Here is a 12,039-nt window from a genome sequence, read left to right as displayed (position 1 = left end):
TTGCATAGAAGGGTAGATGATTGTTTTTGATGTTGTTTATAGAAAGCCAGGGATCCCAAAGTGGAGTAACTTGGAGTTTCAGAGTTAGAAGAAATTTGAAGCCATGTAACTCACTCCCTCATATTCCCTAGGCCAAGTTTTTAAATAAAAAATTAAGAGAAATCATTGTCATGCTCACACATCTGGGACCATAAGGGAAAATAAGCCAAGGTCTTCCAGTTAATGATCCCCTCTCATCCTCCATCTAGAGAACAAATTCTACAGAGAGCCCTGAAACCGTCTCAGAACTGAATGAGGATAATGGCATCACAGGGAGCTTAGGCCTCCATGGTCATCATAAGCTGAGTTTTATCTTTCTAAAGTGGCAGGACACTCACCTCATCACTTATTCTCACCTCATCCTGGAGAGCAATGTGGTGGGAAGACTTCTCTTCATGTTATAGATGAGGAAACTGCAGGTCAGAGGGAAGGAGTAACTTGCCCAAAGGCCCACAGGGCTAGAATCCAGTTCTCCTGGACCCTGCCCCTGGCAACCCACCACCAGGCAACTGGCCTGCCCCTCTTCCCCCTTCCCAGTCCTCAGTGCTGGCGTGCACACTCCGATGTTAGTATTCATCTCATTACTTGCATTGCAATTTCCTTATTTTATCTTTTTTTTTTTTCTCTCTCTCCCCAACTAGATTATAAACATCTGATAGCAAGGACCATGTCAAGCATCTGTCCCCAGTGAATAGATTCAGGTCAGCACACTCTCGGTGTTAGCTGAGTAATGAAAACTAAAAGATGATACAATTGTGTCCTACCAACTCAACACAAATACCTCACCTTTGCGGTTTTTAACTTTTCAAAGTTATCCAGTTATCTCATGTATTCCCCAGAAAGGCACCCTGGTGTCATGCAACACTGGTTATTCTGTTAGCCCTCCTCCTGGACTTGTTCTCTGCTCTGTTCTCGGCCTTGAGGTTAATTGTTGGGGACCACATATCCAGCCTCCTTACCCTCTGGCTTCTGGTCAGGCTTGGCTGATAAAGCAGGAGATGAGCAGGTGAGCAGAGAGATAAGGTGGATAATTTCTCCCTGGGTGCCTCCTTGCTTTATTGTTGTGTCTCTGCTAGGAGCTGAATCCTTGCATGGTGACACCTCCCACCAGGTGGCCCTTCCTGCAATTCTAGTTCTCACAGGGAAGCACTACTTTCTCTTCTCCCCTTCAGCCCTAGGGGTGACAACACGGCAAAGCTCTGGGTATGGGGAGCAGTCCAGCACATCCCTTGCTGACTCATTTCACCCTGCAGACACCTCTGCTACTCTCTTGGTTGATGTCAGCTCATTTGCATCATTGGTTGGTGGACAGGCAAGCCCTGGAAACAGATGCCAACATTTGACTTCCTCCTCCCAAGACTCAGCTCTGACAACAGAGGTGTTGATCACATCCCACCCAGTTCTTTCCATCTTAGTCTTAACAACCCTTCTCTCTTGGGGAGAATGCGCTTCTATTTCTCAGCTTCCTCCACCCTCGACAACCACCAGCAGCCACTCATCTATGCGTTGTGATTGGGTCATGATAAACCTCAGCCTGTGACCTCCAGCTAAGGATGTCCTCCTATGTCCCATTTCTTATCTCTTAGATGGGGAAAGCATCACTATCATGAATAAATGAAACAATGTAAGTTTAGTGTCTGCTGCATGGAAGGCACTCAATAAATGGGAGATGTATTATCACATTAGTGATAACCATCCCCTTAGTGTTGAACATTTCAGTTATTTCACCTTTTCAGTACCACAAAGAATGCTCTGATGAACATCTTTGTAGATAAAACAATTTTCATGTTTAGTACAGATTGAGTACCTCTTCTTTTTTTTTTTTTTTTTGACAGAGTCTTGTTCTCTGTTGCCCGAGTTAGAGTGCAGTGGTGTGATCTCAGCTTACTGCAACTTCTGCCTCCTGGGTTCAAGAAGTTCTCCCGCCTCAGCCTCCCGAGTAGCTGGGATTACAGGTGCCCACCACCACTCCTGGCTAATTTTTGTATTTTTAGTAGAGACGGAGTTTTGCCATGTTGTCCAGACTGGCCTTGAACTCCTGACCTCAGGTGAGCTGCCCACCTTGGCCTCCCAAAGTGCTGGGATTACAGGTGTGAGCCACTGCGCCCTGCCCAGGTTGAGTACCTCTAATATGAAAATTCAAAATCCGAAATGCTCCAAACTTTGAAACATTTAGAGTGCCAACATGATGCTCAAAGGAAATGCTCAGTGGAGCCCTTCAGGTTACAAATTTGAGATCCTCAACTGGTAAGTGTAATGCCAGTATTTGAAAATCAATCAATCAAACAAACAAACAAAAAAACCTGGAATCCAAATCATTTTTGGTCCCAAGCATTTCAGGTAAGGGATACTCAACCTGTGTTATTTCCTTAGGACTAATTCTCGGCTCCAGTTAAACTGATAGGCTGAGTCGAAAGGTATGATGTTGGTAATTTTGCAAATACAACCAAATCAGTCTTTCAAAACTGCCTCACTGAGTGGGTTTGTTTATTTGTTGACCAAGCCTCACTCAGTGGTGCAATCTCAGCTCACTTCAACCTCCACCTCCTGGGTTCAAGGGACTCTCCTGCCTCAGCCTCCTGAGTAGCTGGGATCGCAGGTGTGCGCCACCACGCCCAGCTAATTTTTGTACTTTTAGTACAGATGGGGTTTCACCATGTTGGCCAGGCTGTTCTCGAACTCCTGGCCTCAAGGGATCTGCCCGCCTCGGCCTCCTAAAGTGCTGGGATAACAGGTCTGAGCCACCGTGCCTGGCCTGAATGGGTTTTAATTGTAGCAGCCACCATGTATTAAGTGCTTACCGTGTGCCTGGCACTGTGCTAAGCACTTTTTGTGGACTGAGCCTCCCCTGCGAGGTAGGTAGTTCATTATCTCTGATTTACAGAACTGAAAACTGAAGTGAGAGCAGTTTGATGACTTACCCTAGGTCTCAGAGTCTCACAATGGAACAACTGGAGGTTGAAATTCAGATCCGCCTGACTCCAAAGCCTCTCCTTTCAACTGCTTGCTGCCCTGTGGCTTTGCTGTAGTGACCTGGTCCAGCCCGCTCTCCCTGGCACCTGCCCTCTGCACCAATACCTGGGCACAGTGCTCTTCACATGCCCCACCTAGTTGTGGGCAGAGGCCATGCTGGCTCAGATACAGCTGGAGTGGGGAAGCAGGAACTCTCTCCATGCTTCTCCATTCCAGGGTACTTCGGAATCTTACAGCTCAAGGGACATCAGGGAAAAACAGCTTCTTAGAGAGTTAGAACCAGGAGGGCCTTTGCAGTGCCCTGAGGAAAAGATTTTCATGCATGGGGAACCTCCTGGCATTCCCTGGCAGCTTTCCAAGCTAAGCCCCACCCCTTCTGAAGTTGGATAGGCCAGGGCCAAGGAAGCCCTGTGGCCTGAGGACTCCCTGCTTTGGGTGGCCTAGGGGTACAGGGCAAACAGATTGCCCTACATAACTATATTATATACTATATAGTATATATATACTATATATACTATATGCCTTTCTTTACTGCATCAGATTTGCGATGTTCTATAGAAAGGCTCACTGTGTAGATCTGGCCACCAAATCCTTGCAAACCCAAATTGTCCATAGGAGCCTAAATCTACCATGTCCAGTGCCTGGAGCTCCGAGGGGGGAGACCATGGGAGGCTCAGAGCAGTGACTCAACAGAGAAAGAGCCCTGGCTTTTCAGGCTGGAAGTGCTCCCCCTGGAAGCCTCACCCAGGCAACCTCCACTAGGATCTCAGGGCCTTCCAGAGACGCCTTGGCTTCCTGCCTCACTGGCTCGGAGGAGAAGCAACAGGAGCTGCACTGGAGGATCCAGAGAAAAAGTCAATTACTGGGTCACAAATCCAGCTGGGGTAGGAAGCGCAGTCCGTAACTCTGTTCTTTTTCTAGGCTTGGCCAGGTATGTAGGGCAAGGCCGGGCGGGCTTTCCCAGAGCAGCCGGGTGCTGGACATTGACTGTCTGGTGCAACTTTCTGTCACCTTCTCCCACCCGCAGACCTACTGTTGAGAACCAGCCCAGGCATCACTGCAGGAGCCACAGTCTGGGTCCGAATCCATGACGATCTGTAACATGATCCTAGATGTACTGTGTTTGATCTGTGCAGAGTTCAGAAAAATAAGAAATCATGGCCAACCTTTAAGCATTAGAAACAGGTTCATCTGGATTTCTGACTGCTGTTACAAAAAGCCAGACTTGTCCACCCCAGGCACACGCCCTCATGGCAACAGACGTTGGGAACCGAGTAGCAGAAGCTCCCTATAGACAGGGCTTGAACGCTCCCACCAACCACAGTCCCCCCGACACTCTCATCTCTGGACTCGACCAGTTTCTCCCACTGAGGGGCCCTGCCCAGCATTGGGAGGCATTCTACCATCTGACCTCAGCTATATACTAGGGTGGCTGAGAGCTGGCCCTGCCTTCAAGGGGACCGATGCTTGACACGCATCTCTACTATCAGGCAACCCATGGGAAGTGCCATCAGGGCAGGGCAGGAGCACAGACAAAGTGCTGCAAAGTGCTGAGCAGGCTGTGGAATGAGCATTCATACAAAGGGGTCAAGGCAGATCTCATGGAGGAGGGGCGCTAAGCCATGCATTCGGTGACGGTTACAAGGTCAATGGCTGCGCAAGGGAAGCAGTTTCCCAGAAGCCAATAGATACTGGAGTTGGCAGGACCTTTTAGGATAATAAGTCTATGAGGCTAGACGGGGAATGTAAAGGGTCAGGGGACAGACCAGTGATCCACTGTAGGAGAGGTCCTGTGGCTTATAAGCTCTAGCCTTCAGACTATATCTTACTTTGGTCAGAAAAACCTGGATTTTAACCTGGTTCTGCTACTTTCTACATATACAACTTATTCAACTTCTTGACTTCTAATTTTGCATCTGTAAGAGAACTATAATATACCCATCTGTATTGGTTGGCTCAGGCTGCCATAACAAAATACTATAAGCTGAGTGACTCGAACAGAAATGTGTTTTCTCATAATGGTTCTGAAGGCTCCAAGTTCAAGGTGTCAGCAGGTTTCATTCTGAGGCCTCTTCTCTTAGGTAGAACTGCTATCTCATTGGGTGCTCACATGATCTCTTTGTGTGCACTATCTCTCTCTTTTAAATACCTATCAGAGCAGGGTCCCAACCTAATAAACTCATTTAACCTTAATTACTTCCTTGGGAGCTTTATCTCCAAATACAGTCACACATGAATTTTGGAGAGACTCAATTCAGTTCATGGCACCGTCTAATAATTGATGATGGGGATTTAACTGGATCAATATGTAAAGCACCCAGAACATGTTTAGGGCAGAAGCATCAGGATAATAGGGACTGGTGGGGAGTGGGGTGAAGTGGAGAGTACGTGGCCTACACAGCATAAAGCCTAAAGACCAGCTCTACTCAGATCCAACCAATGGTGCTCCCATTGTGGCCACAGCTTTGATTTTTTTCAAGGAGGCTGGAAATTCAGACTTTTACATGAAATTCATAAAATTTAAATATTGGCTCAAATACTCTTAAGCACTGAACAGGTCTAAGAAGAAGGCATGTGCTACCTGGATACAGTCTATTGGTTGTCTCTTTGCAATATCATGCTTGGTATATAGAAGATGCTTGATAAGCATTACTTCTTTTTTCCTAAAGAAGAGAAGCATTTACATGTCACTTGCTTTCCTTGGCATCATTTTTCTGGAAAGAAGCCATGCCTCTGTGAGGCAGGGCAGGACCCCCCATAACACGGACCCCAGACTCCTCTCATTAAAATCTCTTTTTCTGTGGCTACTGTATGGACTGAAGTCTCAGCATTAATACCCCTTTGTCCCACAAAGCACTTTGGTTGGTGAGGTCTCACTGGTGCCAAGCTGGCCCTGGAGTTTACCTGGGGCATGGGCTGCAGAGTGGGCCACCGCATCACAGGACAACAGATATTTTGGTTTTCAGACATTGAACACAGAACGTGAAGCACAGAGATGGCGTCCCTACAGCACGATTAGAGGCTGGAGCCCTTTAGAAAACACCGCCAAGGAAAGGCTTACCAGTCTTTGGAATAACCAAGAACAGTTAAGAACAGGGATGCACAGCTTCCGACAGGAGGTTGCTTGCTCTGCTCCTTGTCATCTCACCCACCCTCCACTTCTCCCAACCTCAGTACCACATGTTAGATGGGCAGTCTTGAGCTGATGGTCCTTTAAGGAATGAGAATATCAGAACAATTCCTAGAGAGGTGATGTCATGTGGAGATAGGCCAGCAGAGGGATGCCAGGTAACATATAGGGTTTTCAGGAAAATATAAATCTCAGATAAACAGTCAATAATTGTTTAACATAAGAAGGTCCCCAATATTGCATGGGACATACTTATACTTAAAAAATCCATTGTTTATCTGAAATTCAAATTTAACTGTTTTTCCTGTATTTATTTTTGCTAAATCTTGGCTAACCTTCAGCTAGTGAGTGAGGTGCAAAACAGAGAGTGGAAAGCAAGAATTTGGATATAAGAGAGGAGTAGATGAGACATAAGAATCCTTCAAGATATTGAGGGTTATGCTAGCTTTCTCACCAATGAGGGAACGAATAATTCAATCGATTGTAATTAAATCTCAAAGGAAAGATGACCATCAGCTCATAGTTGTTTCTCCAAAGATGAATAAAACGTTGTTCAAGTTCAAAAGTGAGCCACACCTTCCAGGAACAGGCAGTCCAGTGGGGAAGGCATTCGACAACGACAGCGCAGACAACATGAGAGACATCTAGATTCTCTGGGGGAAACAAAGGGGGCTATAGGAGCCCATGGGGGGTCCCAAACCATCCTGGGGCACCTTCAGGCTGAGTCCTGTAAGATGAGGAGATGAGTTGGGCATGTGAGTTCTTCCAGTCAGCAAAGGAGACTTCTCATTCCCATGTCACAGAACAAATCGAGGTCCAGACAAGTTACAGGATCAGCCCAAGGTCCCACCCCTAATAAGTGGCCTGGAAGTGCCTATTGGTTGTCCTGGTTTTGAACCATAAAGCCTGGTTCCTCTTTAAAAAGCTTATGGCGAGCTGGGTGCGGCGGCTCACGCCTGTAATCCCCGCACTTTAGGAGGCTGAGGCAGGCGAATTGCCTGAGGTCAGGAGTTCAAGACAAGCCTGGCCAACATGGTGAAACCTCATCTCTACCAAAAATACGAAAATTAGCCAGGGAATGGTGGCTTGTGCCTGTAATCCCAGCTACTCAGGAGGCTGAGACAGGAGAATCTCTTGAACCCAGGAGGCGAAGGTTGCAGTGAGCTGAGATCATGCCATTGCACTACAGCCTGGGTGACAAGAAACTCTGTCTCAAAAAAAAAATAAAAAGAAAAAAGAAAAAAAGAAAAAGAAGAAGAAAAAAAAGGCCTGCAGAAGTTTCCTGACGTACACAGTTTGATAATAAAGAGAAACTAAGAGAGACAGGTAGTGTATTTCTTGGAGATCCTTGCTAGGTACAGTTGAGCTGGAATAAAATAAAGTCACGGACGTGAGAGGATGGGCAATGTACACTGTAAAGTGCAGTGCCAGCCCAAAAGAGGACTATGCATAGCAGCCTTCTACCTACAGGGTCAACACGCCGGAACAACGCTTCCACATCTACCCCTCCTACCCCTAGCTCTGGTCCCAGAATATTTTGTCCAGAAAGAGAAAATGAGGAGATGTGGTGTTTACTTCTGAAACCAAGGATGAGCCAGACAGTATTGTGCCAGGGCGAGCCTATAGATGCTGAGGCCCCGCCACCAACCTTGAATCCTTCTCAGCCACCTATCAGGCAGCGGCACTTTGCCTCATCTCTCCTGACCTCTGCTTTCCTGTCTGTACGGTCAGCATAATGATAGTTCTCGGCTCACGGATGTTGAGTTAAATGAATTAATACACGTTAAGAACTTACAACACTGTGGGCACATTTTCAGCACAATTTAAGTGCTAGCATCTATGTCTCGAGTTCTTGATTTATTTTTACAAGACACAGGAACAAACATGAAGTAGGAGTTTTCTCATCTATCGGAATGAAACATCCAAAACCATCAGTCTCCAGTCACAGAAATATCCACAACTAACCCAAAATGTTCAGAATTTCAGGCTCCAGGACCAGGCAGGGGATAGAGAATTTCGCTCCTGGGTAGACTTCAGGCAATCCCGAAGTCACACCGTGTAGGCCTTGACAATGTTTCCCCATGCCCCTCATCACTTGGATTATTTGGAAATGGTGAGTCCTTCAGAAGGGATCCAGCACAGTGACTGGGCTGGAAAGGGTGTTTCCAGTTAGGGAGTTTTCCCACAGGCAATAGCTCCTTGGTCACCAGAAGGTAGAAAGCTCCCCCAGACATTCAATGACTTTGAGCCCCACAGGACGGACCATTCCAAAACCTTCTAGGTCTGGGTGTGTGTGCACGTGCACTGTGAGTAGGCTGGAGGAATACTGAAATTCTCTAAACGTTCATCAGAGTGGACCCCAGGCCCATTGCTCACTGCCTGTCTCAAAGGAATTGCATGCTCACCCCGCAGTTACCTGCCACCTGCCACTAGGGCCACTGGCTGCAGACTGGACACGCAGCTAGTCCAAGGCTTCTCCTAGATTCTGGCTGAACTTCTCTCCCAGGCAGTGTGAAGGAGCCCAACAGGTGTTTTCACGATTTTTCCCTCTCTTTTTCTTTCTTCTCCCTTTTCTTTACACTAAGTTTGCTCTCTGGGTGGGTTTCTCTGCTTGCTGTCTCACAGCCTAATGATTATTACATGAAAAACTGGCTTCTTGCACCTAAGAGAGATGCTCTTTTACTCCAGTAACTAGGAATTTTCAATGGTAGTCACTGAGCAATTATACACTACGATTTACACTAGATCTTCCAGCCTGCTCTTTGACAAAATGAGTCCCTATTATTATTCGTGAGGCAATAATCAAATGCCTAAAATAGGCTGATAGAAGATCTCTGAACCACAGGAACGGGTTATTACTGGAAGCTATGATACAGTTCAGAAACAGGTTTCCAGAAAAATATGCAACTACACACAAATATTCTTTTCTTTCTTTCTTTCTTTCTTTCTTTCTTTCTTTCTTTCTTTCTTTCTTTCTTTCTTTCTTTCTTTCTTTCTTTCTTTCTTTTCTTTCTTTCTTTCTGCCAGGGAGAAGCCATGCAGTTCAGAAAAGGAAAAGGGTGTGGGGGTTGGGGGGTGGGAAACCACAGACCTATCAAGTTTATAGTTCCTAACTCATTGCAAAGCCTCCAAGGTCTAACTCGTTCTCTGGGGTCTTTTATGCAAAAAGGCAATTTGCTGGGCACTGGTTGAACTTCATTGCCCAGGAAACCACTTGAAGGAGTCAGAAATTCTGTTGCATCACACACCGTTTTGCAAACTCCTAGATCCTTTCATCTTCCTGGCTTGTTCTGTACACTCTAACTTATAAATGTGAATCCCAAACTTCCACCATTTTTCTTTGTGTACTATCCTCACAATTTTCTTCATATCCACGTGCCTCCTGTACTATAATACTGAATTTTTTTGAAGACGCTTGTTCTGAATAAATAAAACTTTAAATTCATTGATTGGAGTCAGCAACTCTATGACATTGCTATAAATGGGAAATCAGTCTCCTCCCTCACTACTTGAAGGCACAGGTTGCTTCTGTCCCAGCCTGCTGCCATCTCTGCAGACAAGCCCTCTGCCCCTGTTTCTGTGCCTGGGGGATTCTCAGGCTGCCCACTTTTAGCTCCCCAGTCTGCCCCAGGATTTCAAGGTGGGATGGAGGGGCAGCTCTGCATTGGGCAGTGAGAATCACCACCTTCCATGGCCAGATGGCAGCAATATAAGCCTGTTTTAGGCATTTGATTATTGCCAGATGGGAGTATGTGTGTGTGCCTTAGATTTCTGTTAATTAATATGCTTTTTCATTAAGCCCAAGGAGGTCTGTATCTTCTGAAAGTGACCCAGCTTTCTGTTAGGTTCCTCTTTCCTAATGTTTCACAGACAGCAAATTTAGCTCACTCTGTCTTCCATCACCTTCCTCCGGTACAGTGGATGCAGAGGGTCCATCTGCCCAATTCACTATTTCAGTACTTTGTTATTTCCTCTTTCTTGGTCTAGAACACTCCAGGGAGGAATCCACATCCAAACTGAGTCTTCTCACTGCTCTTTGGAAGAGTTTGAGCTTGTTGAGAGAATCCCAAAGAAGAACTTCTTTGGTTTCTATTGGCTGAGAAATTGGAAGCACAATTGACAGAGGCTTAGGAACTAGGACAGAAGGGGCTGCCATCTTCTTCCAGCCTTTGCAACAAAACTGCACCTTGCAGGGTCCAAATACTTAGAGAACATTTAACACGCAATTTCTTATTTTCTTCACAGGAATGCAGGATCTCAGCACACACTCTTCCAGCTTTATGGCAGGCTTTCAATTCCAGCTGCACTGTTCAGGGAAATATTTGTCCTCCCTGAATCTCAATTTCCTCTCTGTAAAATGGACAAAATGAGGATGGCTGTGCTCCTATACCCCACCCAAGGGACTGAGGGAGGAAGGGTACATGAAGCTCCCAGCCTAGTCCTGGCACACAATGTGGGCTTCCTCTTTCCAAACAGCAAGCCACATGCCACAGACCTCCACTCCCCACTAGGCTAGCTTGGACCAGCCACTGGAAAAACCTACCAGTCTCCAACTTTCCTTGACAAAGTTCAAGCATGCACCTAGCATGACCCTTTCCCAGTGGCCCTGTGTTTGTGAGCAGAATGTTGTCTATTCCCAAGGGCTGACCCAGGTCAACCTCACCTTGGCATTTTCCCAGAGGTCCTAACTTCTGGGGTTGAATTTTCACAGGCTATTTCCCTTGTCCATAGTGAGGAATGTCCTTTTGCAGCCCTCACCCCCTACCTCCAGCCCTCCCTGGCAGAACTTTCCCATTACAACTCTTACAGCAGAGGAGGAGGAGCCAGACCTAGGTCTCCACCAGCCCATGGGAGCTTGCTGACATCCCTAGAGTCTCCCAGATCTACATGCTCAATAGTTGTGAGTATTGAGCATACTCAATGAATATAGCATACTCAATGTTGCTAGTATGCAGCTTTGGAGAAAGTACTAGATGGTCTTAGTGATTTTGCCGTGGTCTTAGGCAAATGAGTTTGCTTCCTTTCTAGATTTTTCGTTTCTTTTTTTCTTTTTTCTTTTTTTTTCAGAAGGAGTCTCGCTCTGTTGCCCAGGCTGGAGTGCAGTGGGGTGATCTCGGCTCACCGCAACCTCTGCCTCCCGGGTTCAAGCGATTCTCCTGCCTCAACCTCCTGAGTAGCTGGGATTATGGGTGTGTGTCACCACACCTGGCTAATTTTTGTGTTTTTAGTAGAGACTGGGGTTTCACCATGTTGATCAGGCTGGTCTCGAACTCCTGACCTCAGGTGATCTGACTGCCTTGGCCTTCCAAAGTGCTGGGATTACAGGCATGAGCCACCTCGCCTGGCCTCTTTCTTATTTTATAAGGATATTAATCCTATCATAAATTTCTCAGCCTCAAGATCAAATCTAACCTTATTTATCTCCTTTGGGAACAATTTATCTCCTTTGGGAGATAAATAAGTTGGAAAACCATGGCTAGGAGGTCAACTGTGACCAGCTGCCTGTTTTTGCAAATAAAGTTTTATTGAAACACAGCCATGCTTATTCATTACATATGGCATATCGCTGCTTTCATGCTACAAAGGGAGAGTTGAAGAGCTGCAACAGAGATTGTACAGCCTGCAATGTAGAAAATATTTTCTACCTGGCTCTTTCCAGAAAGCAAGCCAACCCCTGGGTTATATGTGTATGATACCTGCCCATTTCCATATATGTCCTCATATGGCCAAAGGGGCAAATAAGCTCCCTCAGGCCCCTTTCATGAGGGCACTGATCCCATCCATGATGGTGGATCCCTCATGACTTAATCCCCTCCAAAAGGCTCATCTCTTAACATTATCATGTTGGGGATTTGATTTCAACATATAAATTTATGGGGTACACATACATCATAGGT

The 12,039-nt window shown here is 46.2% G+C and overlaps 1 long non-coding RNA gene across 2 annotated transcripts in view; it reads right to left on the bottom strand.

Moving 5' to 3' along the window:
* Positions 1 to 3,283, bottom strand: part of LOC106995012 (uncharacterized) — a 67,074-nt gene extending 63,791 nt beyond the window's left edge. For both annotated transcript variants that reach the window (XR_013411594.1, XR_001441729.3), the window contains exon 1: positions 2,961 to 3,283. This is a non-coding gene — a long non-coding RNA (uncharacterized LOC106995012). The remainder of the gene's footprint in view (positions 1 to 2,960) is intronic.
* Between the last annotated feature and the right edge of the window lie 8,756 nt (positions 3,284 to 12,039).

Source organism: Macaca mulatta, chromosome 20 (genome assembly GCF_049350105.2).
Source record: "Macaca mulatta isolate MMU2019108-1 chromosome 20, T2T-MMU8v2.0, whole genome shotgun sequence".
Classification (NCBI taxonomy): Eukaryota; Metazoa; Chordata; class Mammalia; order Primates; family Cercopithecidae; genus Macaca; species Macaca mulatta.
Note: the sequence above shows the minus strand (reverse complement) of the source record. Positions and strands in the feature narration are given on the sequence as shown.